Genomic DNA, 11,060 nt, shown 5'->3' with positions numbered 1-11,060 from the left:
TACACATGTAACTTGCATCATATTTCTACTACTTGGGGCTGGCCTATACAGTTCTCTCGATCCATGTTTAAATGTGGCGTCTGTTTTTAAAGCCTAATGCCAACAATTTTACTAACTACTGTATCTATTTTATTCAGTTCTATAGACATTTGTTGAATGCCTTCACTATGCAAAGAATTGTGGGGACAACAGGAAGTTGAAAAATACATTGTTCTTTCCTACTATCCAGATATTCACAAGAGAGTCTGAGAGATAAAATTAGCACAAATATGTATAATTAACCGGTAGACTGTGGTGTCAGTTCAGTTCAGTTCAGTTCAGTCACTCAGTCGTGTCCGACTCTTTGCAACCCCATGAATTGCAGCACGCCAGGCCTCCCTGTCCATCACCAGCTCCCGGAGTTCACCCAAACTCATGTGCATCAAGTCGGTGATGCCATCCAGCCATCTCATCCTGTGTTGTCCCCTTCTCCTCCTGCCCTCAGTCCCTCCCGGCATCATGGTCTTTGCCAGTGAGTCAACTCTTCGCATGAGGTAGCCAAAGTATTGGAGTTTCAGCTTTAGCATCAATCTTTCCAATGAACACCCAGGACTGTTCTCCTTTAGGATGGACTGGTAGGATCTCCTTGCAGTCCAAGGGACTCTCAGAAGTCTTCTCCAGCACCATAGTTCAAAAGTATCAATTCTTCAGCATTCAGCTTTCTTCACAGTTCAACTCTCACATCCATACATGACCACTGGAAAAACCATAGACTTGACTAGACGGACCTTTGTTGGCAAAGTAATATCTCAGCTTTTCAATATGCTATCTAGGTTGGCCATAACTTTCCTTCCAGGGAGTAAGTGTCTTTTAATTTCATGGCTCCAATCACCATCTGCAGTGATTTTGGAGCCCCCAAAAATAAAGTCTGACACTGTTTCCACTGTTTCCCCATCTATTTCCCATGAAGTGATGGGACCAGATGCCACGATCTTAGTTTTCTGAATGTTGAGCTTTAAGCCAACTTCTTCACTCTCCTCTTTCACTTTCATCAAGAGGCTTTTGAGTTCCTCTTCACTTTCTGCCATAAGGGTGGTGTCATCTGCATATCTCAGGTTATTGATATTTCTCCCGGCAATCTTGATTCCAGCTTGTGCTTCTCCAGCCCAGCATTTCTCATGATGTACTCTGCATATAAGTTAAATAAGCAGGGTGACAATATACAGCCTTGACGTACTCCTTTTCCTATTTGGAACCAGTCTGTTGTTCCATGTCCAGTTCTAACTGTTGCTTCCTGACCTGCATAGAGGTTTCTCAAGAGATTGTGGTGTAGGCGCATAAAATAGAGAGACTACTTCCAGGTGGATTGGGAAAGAGGGATTTAGATCCTGAAGAATGTGTAAGATTTCAAAATGCAGAGAGTTTTAGTATATTAATTTCAGGTGGACCATGCCAAGACGTTTGGATTTTATCCTGCAGGAAATAAGGAGCCACTGAAAGTTTGAGCATGAGAGGGATAACAGAATGTGATTTAGAAAGATTATTTTAGCAGCTTAAAATAATAGCAAAAAAAGATTATTTTGGGGTTGATTAGGACTGGAAGAAATTGTACATGGAAAGGCAGACACTAACAGGAACCACAAGGGGGAGATATATAGCTTTCTGTCTCATCAATAATAGAAAACATGCATGATTAAAAAAAAAACTTAAATAGAAAATTACACTGCAGTCAAAGATCTCAAAGATTCCGTTTTTAGCGTGAACTGATTTAATTTTCTGAGGCATGAAAGACAATCTTCATATTTACCAGCATCTTTTTTACCTTCCCAGAGTGAGATAGTATCTTGTTACTAAAATGAGCAAGTGAGTAAAAGGCCATCTTATTCACAGGCATAAAAATTTGAGAGCTGATGGCTATCCACCTGATCTTGGGTGGCCTCAGCCTGCAGCGCTTGAAGCAGGCTTTCAGTTCCCCAACCAGAGACTGAAGTCAGACTGCGGCAGTGAAAGTATAACAAGACCCAGGTCTGAACAGCAGAAAATTAACTTCCACAAAGAAATGGAAAGTAGTGAAACAAGTAAAGTGTTTATCAGGAGAAAGAAGAGTAAATGTGAATAGACACACAGGAGAGCTCAGAGAGAGAGTCATGCCCTCACATGCTGTGCTTAGTTTCTCAGTCGTGTCTGACTTTTTCCGACCCCATGGACTGTAGCCCACCAGGCTCCTCTGTCCATGGGGATTCTCCAGACAAGAATACTGGAGTGGGTTGCCATGCCCTCCTCCAGGGCATCTTCCCAACCCAGGGATCGAACCCAGGTCTCCCACATTGCAGGTGGATTCTTTACTATCTGAGCCACCAGGGAAGCCCAGTTCTGCATCCACATGTAATTTATCTCAGGGCTTGCCTGTGTGTGCACGCATCTCTTAACCAAGATGGATTCTAACTTAGAGGACTGTGGATAGGTTGACATCACTCCTTTTTTGATCTCCCTGGAGCCTGTCTACACATGCATAGTTAGGAAGGTCTTCTTGACTTCAAGAATGAGAAATATGTTGTCTCTATTTGGGCAGGGCTTAGCTCCTCCTTTGCTTCATCTTGGAGTATCTGTCCACAGGGGCAGACTCCAGCTGCTCAGCCTGAGGCCCATCTATCTCCTGCTTTACACCCAGTGACATTTTCCATCCAAATCTGACTATGTCCAGGGGAGAGAGGCAGCAAATGAGACTGGTGGGAGGAGGTGAGCAGACCAGAAACTGAAGTGTGATTATGGTAATAGAAACTTGAAAGTCTCTGAGATTGACAGGTGGAAGAAAAGAAAATAGAGACTGCAAAACAGAAGCAGATTAGCACCTGAAAGGAATGGACCAAGTAGTGGTATAAAATTAGCAAAAAAATAAGTGCAAAAAAAAATATTTTCTTTTCTTTTATATTAACTATATAAAATAAAGTTTGCAGTAACAATTTAAGGGGTACCTTCTAATAGCATTTTCACTGACACAATACCCACAGGAATCTTTAATAAATATGTGATGTCAATAATGTATATCATACATGCCCATGTGTTGCAGTTTATGCATGATATTATCTCTTGATAAAAGGAATCCATAGGAAACTAAATGTTAAAAATGGTTCAATTTCATATGCTAAACTACATTTCTGGGGCAAGATTTAAGTTTTCCCTTAAGACGGAAAATTGAATCTCTTTTTAACACCCTTCTTTTCTAGTACCTTTTTTCTTTTGCCTTTTATGATGCTAGAAGCCCAGAGGCTGCAAGGATGCAGTGCTGAGCATGCCTGTCCTCTTCATCCTTTGTTGAAAGGGATAAGGAAGCACCCCAGAGCCTTAATTTCACAGGTGGAGGGAAGCTCATCTTCAAGCAGAAGCTCATTTGCTGGGTGAAGTTATATGTCATTCTTTCCATTGTCTCTGAGGGAAGTCATGAAATAGGAGCAGTGTCTTTACCTGACTTCACCTCCCTGGGATGAATGAATTAGCAGCAATCCTGGGTTAACCCTGTAAGCCCAGGTGAACCTGGCTGAAGGCAGGTACAACAGAGCTTCTGAAAGTTCAGGTCTGGCCTCTGTTTTTTTAATCTCAGTAGCCAAGTTGGACTTTCTTCCTTTAATGGTTCTCATAGCTATTCAGGCTATAAACCCAGCTTTTAAATACATGGAATTAAAAAGCATGGGACTAGCTACTGTTTCTTTTTATACTGTTTTCCTCAGTTCTCCTCTCTTTTCACGCAGAGATGATCATTTCCATATGCAATTTTCATGTTTTATGTCAGAATCTAAGATGTAGTAGCCTTCGGGAAAATATTATCACTCAAATCTTACATGGATTTAATAATCAAAATGTATGTAACTGGGTTTTAGATCTGCTTTTATTTTATTTTAATCTGTTTCTAATGTATGCCCCAAGGATATAGTAAGTCTCAGAGCAGACTTTTATTCACTACTACCTATATCAGATCTGAGATGCCAATGAGTTTGGAATTTTCAGAAAAGTCAAGGAAAAGGAAAACATTTTTACTTTCAGAAAAGTAAGGAAAGGGAAGCCAAGAGGCTCCTGTTTTGCCCTGGACAATGGCCAGCAGAGGGAGGGTTTGCATCAAGGAAATGGAGACACAAAAGCCATAGGAATCAAGAAGCTTGGGTAGGGTTTTTTTTGGCCACCCTACTGAACAACTTTCACTTCACTTCACAAGGCTTGTGGGATCTTAGTTCCTCTATCAGGGATTAAACTCAGGTCCACAGCAGTGAAAGCCTGAGTCTTAACCACTAGACCACCAGAGAATTCCATGAAAAGGGTAGTTTTGACTTGGAATAGAGAAGGAGTACATAAACGCTATATGATATACTTGGGAAATAACTTAGTGATATAAAGTTAAAAGTTTAGATTCCAGTCCTAATCTTATCTTAATAAAAGTAGGGCCATAAGCAAGTCTCTTACTAGCTGGGCTTCAGTGTTTTTATCTGTAAAATAATGACAACAGTGAATATAACTACTATGCAGGATTGCTTTATAAAATGATACACAAATGTTTTAGATATATGAGTAAATACACATGATTCAAGCATCCTAAGAAAAAGAACTCTGGCCATAAGCACAAGGTGGTAGAAGAGAGGATATTAAATTAGGAAAAGGGGATGGGTAATGACATAGCCTGTTCAACTTCTCTTGTGGCTCAGCTGGTAAAGAATCTGCCTACAATGCAGGAGACCTGGGTTTGATCCCTGGGTTGGGAAGATCCCCTGGAGAAGGGAAAGGCTACCCACTCCAGTGTTCTGGCCTGGAGAATTCCATGGACTGTACCCATGGGGTCACAAAGAGTCAGACATGGCGGAGCAACTTTCACTTTCAACAGCCTGCCCAATGTGTGAATCTATAGCTAGCTGAATTGTATGAGACTCTGTACTTTAATTTGTGCAAGGTGGTTTGTGTGCACTTGGAAAGACTGAGTGAGCATGTTGCTTTGAAGAGGACGCTGTGGGGGAAGAATTGTGCTGGGGAGGGAAACCACAGGAAATAGCAAAAATGCTACTCCAGAAAGCGGTCTTAGAAAGTTACCTAAAGGTCCAAAGAGACAGGCACTTCCCTGGTGACTCAGATGTTAAGGAATCTGCCTGCAATGCAGAAGACCCAGGTTCAATCTCTGGTTCAGCAAGACCCCCCTGGAGAAGAGAACGGCTAGTATTCTTGCCTGGAGAATACTGTGAACAGAGGAGCCTGGTGGGGTCGCAAAGAGTCGGACATGACTGAGTGACCGACATACACACGCAAAGAGGCAGGAGCTTTCTGTGTAAGTGCTACTTTGGGTTCACACCTAATCAATTCCCAGCCCTATTGCTGGTTCCTTGTACTTTTTTCTCTTGAAAAAATCATCTTTGAGAATTAATGAGGAAGTGTATACCAAGGTCTGAGAGAACTAAGGCATATTATTAAACAACTATGCAAGTCAGTGGGCTTCACTTGTGGCTCAGCTGGTAAAGAATCCACCTGCAACGTGGGAGACCTGGGTTCGATCCCTGGATTGGGAGGTTCCCCTGGAGAAGGGAAAGGCTGCCCACTCCAGTATTCTGGCCTGGAGAATTCCATGGACTGTATAGTCATGGGGTTGCAAAGAGTCGGACACGACTGAGTGATGATTTTCATGCAAGTCAATGCTGAAACTGTAATAGAATCAGTCTCATCATGTCACTTAAAAAGCTCCATGATTCCCTATTGCCTTCAGGATAAAGACCAAGTTGCTTACTTCAATATTCAAAGCCTTTTAAAAAATTTGGTCCCAGTCTGCTTTTCTCACTGCATGTCCTGCCACCTCTCCTTTTGTTGTCCTTTCTTCATCATACACATTTCCTATTTGTAGTCTCCTCAAACTCCTCATGGCCCTACCACACTAACTTCTTCCAGGTCTTCTTTCAAGCTTTTTGTGTTTTGCTCCCTCTGCCTAGAATGGCCCTTTCTCTGCCTGTTGGATTTATATTCGGTATCTCAGATGCAGTTCAAACATAACCTTTTCCAAGAAGACTGAATATTAGTTTCTTACAATCACACGTAATTCATTCTTCAATATGGAAGCCACAGTCATCACTTGATTCTGAACTTCTTGAGAACGATGCCTGTTTCCCAACTTTTAGCATTATGCCTGACACATAGTGGGTGCTCAGTAATGTTTTTTGATTGGTTGTAAAACCTGAACACAGAGTTTCATCCCACCTACCAACTTATACCAAATTCCACGGCCAAAAGCAGTCACCATTCCACCTGTCTCATTTAGACTTCACTGTGTTCACTCCAGGTCATTTGCTTTAAATGATTTTAAAAAGTGAAAAGGAAAACATTTTTTAGGAGAAGAAGTTTTGGTTTAAAACATTTTTTTTAAGTCCAATATCCTTTATTGCTAAATCATATCGTCATGCTGTGCCCACCAAAAGGAAGATTCTGCTTAAGGAACAGATGACTCAACAAGGAAAAGAAAAAAGTGCCCCAATATCATTCAATTTAACACCTCATTGCTACTCTCTAGGAAATGATCTGTAAACTTAGAGTTCAGTTTGTCACCTCATTCCTGGAAATTTAACAATGTCTTTCTGACTTAAATTGATTCTATACACTGCTTTTCCTTTTATAGTTAATTAGATCCATAATGGTTTGTTGATTTGGGTTGAAGGGAGTAGGTGACTTCTACCAGCATGATTCATTAGTCCTCTCTCACCAATTCAGTTAATACTTAAGATGTTGACATCAAAGAACCTTTCATCACAAAATTTTAAATGGTGTTCAAAATGTAAATATATCTGGAAGAAGTAATGTTATAACATTAAAGCTCAGGGATTCAACTTGGTTCCATTCATATAATGTTTGGAGTACCTATTCAATGCCTGCCTTCATTGTGTGTTAGTCACTCAGTCGTGTCCGACTCTTGGCGACCCCATGCACTGTAGCCCACCAGGCTCTTCTGTCCATGGAGTTCTCCAGGCAAGAATACTGGAGTGGATTGCCATTTTCTTCTCCAGAGGATCTCCCCGGCCCAGGGATTGAACCTGGGTCTCCCCCATCGCAGGCAGATTCTTTACCGTCTGAACCACCAGCAGCTTGCGATCTGGGGGGAAATAAAACCCACTTATCACAATATAATGTAATAATTGCTCTTAGGGATATTACTGGGGCCCAGAGAAAGGGCAAGCATTTCAGCCTGGGAGAGGCTGGAGAGAGAAGGAACACAGTATCAGTAAAGATTATCCAGAAGGCTTGATATTTCATTATTGGGAGAGAATTTGTAGTTGTTGTGCTCAGTCATGTGTGAATCTTTGCAGCCCCATGGGCTGTAGCCCACCAGGCTCCTCTACTATGGAATTCTCCAGGCAAGAATACTGGAGAGGGGTGCCATTTCCTCCTCCAAGGGATCTTCCTGACCCGGGGATCAAACTGTGTCTCTTGTGTCTCCTGCACTGGCAGGCAGATTCTTTACCACTAGCACCACCTGGGAGAATGAATACATGTACATGGACAGCTGAGTCCCTTTGCTGTTTACCTGAAACTATGACAATGTTGTTAATCAGCTATATCCCAATACAGAATAAAAAGTTCAAAAAAAGAAAGAATTGGTGGACATTAGGGGTTTTTGGACAGGATGTTCTCTAGAGGGGGGAACAACATGTTCAAAGATACAGAGGCATGTGGAAACAAGTTTGTAAGGCTGGTGTATAAAGTAGGTAGCAATCAAGTGAAGGATTAAGTTTTGACCATAATGTCAGGGAAGACTAACTTCATAATTATGCATAATATAGCCCTGGTAGAAGTTAACATGTGATAAATTTTTTAATTGCTCACCTTTCTTCCTGGTATATATATCAGCATCACATTTTTCACCCAACTTGTTGTGTGGAGACGTACAGATATGGATTCATGTCCTGGCTGTGGCCCTTATTAGCTGTGACATAAATTTAAGGTATTTAACTTCTCTGTGCCTTTTCCCTCATTTGCAAACTGGGAAAACATCTACCTCAACAAGTTGTTGAAAGAATTAAAAGAGATAATCTACTTAGCATAAGGTCTGATATACATACTAAGTTGGCTATATTGATGAAAATGAGTCCAGAGAACCTAATAAGGATATAAGAACAAGTGGGCGGTAGTCAAGGTATTGTAGTTAACAGCAGCCCAGAGTACGCCAGAGGAAAAAGGACTGTCAAGAAGCTGTTTAACATAGAATTCTGCCTCTAAGAAGATCAATGCTCAAATCAACAGTATTTGACCCTGCTTGCTATCAAAGGCCCTAAGTATATCTGAGGAAAGATGAGGTAGGGAATAGAACAAAATAAAATCTCAAGCAGAAAAAAAGGAAATGAGAGAGAAAGGGAAAAGGAAGCAGAATGATCGGACAAAGGGGATAGGAGACACATTTCAGAGGCACATCTGCCATTAGTTGCCTATTTCTGGCTTAAACTTTCTGAACGAGATGGTGACTTTGAGATAATGAAATGAAAGGTTTGGGAACAACAAGAGGTTATGTATTCAGTAGTACTAGAGAGGGCTAGATATAAAAACATCCTAAGTAGAAGGAAGAGGGGCATCTCTGGGAATATTTGAGAGTCATCTTTTCCAAGGAGCTCTTCCTCAAACTTTAGAGAACACTTAGAGACTCGCTAGGTAGATTATTATGTTTTTAAGACCACTGATGTCAGGAAGGGCTGAGAGATTGCTACTCAGTAGAAGGGAAAATGTTAGGACAAAGGTTTACGGATGAAATCTCTCTGAGAACCAAATTTTAGAAAAGCAATCCAGAGTAAACTTGCTTGCGTTATTCCATTTGAAAATGGATGACTGCTGCCTGATGATAGTCCCCTAGTTGGCAAGGGGCATTTTAGTAAGATCCGAGCCATCAGTAGTTTGAATGAATTGGTTTTCCTTTCAGGAGCTTTCCAGTAGCCCCTAACACCATCACGTGCACCTTCATGTGATTTTTAAAAATATATATATATATATTTATTTATTTGGCTGCGCCGGGTCTTAGTCGCAGCATGCCGGATCCAGTTCCCTGACCAGGGATTGAATCTGGGCCCCTTGCATGGGCCACATGGAGTCTTAGTCACTGAACCACCAGGGAAATGCCTCCATGTGAATTTTGACTTGATGCTCTTTTGTAACATGAGTCTCTGTCCTGTGTTTACTCCTGAGAGATGATTCTGTCCTAATTATTTCTTTTCCACTTGTCTTTCAGTTTTCAGTTTGTATTCTGGTTTATTTTTGGAACCTAAGCTATCATGACTGCCTGCTGCCTTTTTCTGTTCTTAGGCCTTAGTCTTTTCCTCTTTTGATTATTGCTAGTTTAGCAGGAATGATGCTAAAAAAAGGGGGCAGATGTTAATTAAGCAAAACAAGTCAAGCAAGTCAAAACTTCCAAATATTTGGTTTCAGGTTAGTTAGAGACAGCAGCATTTTCTTAGATGTGGTTTTATTTTGATGTGAGTTACATAAGACCTCTGGTTGAGACTGTCAGCTTTCTTCTGGGTGGCATCATGACAGAGCAATGGAAAGGAGATTCTGTCAAGATAGAGAGCAAGGACATTGCTAAGTAACAAGGCCACGAGGCAGAATCATGTGCCAGAGGCCATGACCCAGGCCTCAGCATAATCTTGAAGACATTTTTTGATGTTTGATCTCTTTCTAGGGACAAAGAGAATTTTGTCTCCCTGCCAGAATGATAATTGAGTGAATTTACAGCTTTTGTAAATTCACTTGTACCCCAAGTTTCACTGCTAAATAACAGTGAAAACATCATCATGATGAACAGACAATTCTTTGTATATTGTGTATAAGACACTGGCCAGGCAGCAGGTGAACAAAGAAGGAGAATAATGTGATTTGTACTCATAGGATTGTCTGTTTTGAAATAAAGCACATACGCTTAAATACATCCATTCATTTTAACAAACAAACAAAACCTGCCAGACAACACAGACTGAGTGCTAAATGAGTAACATGTAAGCAGGTGATCATACGCCTCAGTTCGCCCCAGCTTATGCCTGTTGTTGCAGAGTAATTGTACCCTCTGTAACTCTCAAACATCACAGTTTAGATAGTAAATTACATGGTCACCCTGTGTATAGACCAGTGGTCTAGGAATTAAGGGGAGGGAGTCCTTATCGGTGGGTAAGGCAGTTGGTGGGGAGTTCATGGAGCTGGCAAAACTTGAGTTGGGTCTTGACAGACGCAAGAGGAGAGCATTCTACAAGAGAATATCTAGAGCAAAGGCACCACCATGGATGTGGGAATAAAGATAGCCATGGCCCAGTTCCAGGGGACCCTGTTCACATTATGTCTCTGTGCCTGAAGCCCTCTGGATTGTGCAAGTGTTGGCTCTAAGGATGTGTCTTATTTGGGGAACAATTAGAAGATCCCTATAGCTGGAGAAGAGAATTTGTGTAGAGGATGTGTGTGAGGTAAGAATAGAAGCAAGCAAAGAACAGAGAGTGGTGGATATTAAATGCCAGATTAAGAAATTTAAATTTTTATCCTGTGGTGGGTTGGAATTTAGCTGAAGAGTTTTGAGCAGGAAATGATACTTTCAACAAAAAGGTTTTGGAAGATTAGTATCCCCAACTAAAGTGTGTAGTGTACTGAAAGAAGAAGAACTTGCTTCAGAAGTGTTGGAGGGACTTCCCTGGTGATCCAGTGGTTAAGAATCAGCCTTCCTAGGCAGAGGATGGTGGTTCGATCACTGGTCCAGGAGGATCCCACTTGGCTCGGGGCAACTAAGCCCAAAAAGAGAAGCCCTCACACTGGAACTAAAGAAAGCCCATGCACTGCAATAAAGAGCCCACATGGCACAAAACAGTGTTGAAAATACCTATGAGAGAAGTGTTAAGTGTCTACAGTAATGGCAGTAGAGAGAAATATGAGGAGACAGACTTGAGAGAATTTGCAAAGACAGGATTGATAGTATGTTGGTAACTGGGCCAGTGATGTGAGGAGAGGAGACAATCGAGAAGGACTCAAAATTTAGATCCATAGAACTGAGAAAATGATAGGATCAGTGATAAATACGGCAGAGTTGAGAGAAGTTAGCTTTT

The sequence above is a fragment of the Bos indicus x Bos taurus genome, chromosome 10 (genome assembly GCF_003369695.1).
Source record: "Bos indicus x Bos taurus breed Angus x Brahman F1 hybrid chromosome 10, Bos_hybrid_MaternalHap_v2.0, whole genome shotgun sequence".
NCBI lineage: Eukaryota > Metazoa > Chordata > Mammalia > Artiodactyla > Bovidae > Bos > Bos indicus x Bos taurus.
Note: the sequence above shows the minus strand (reverse complement) of the source record.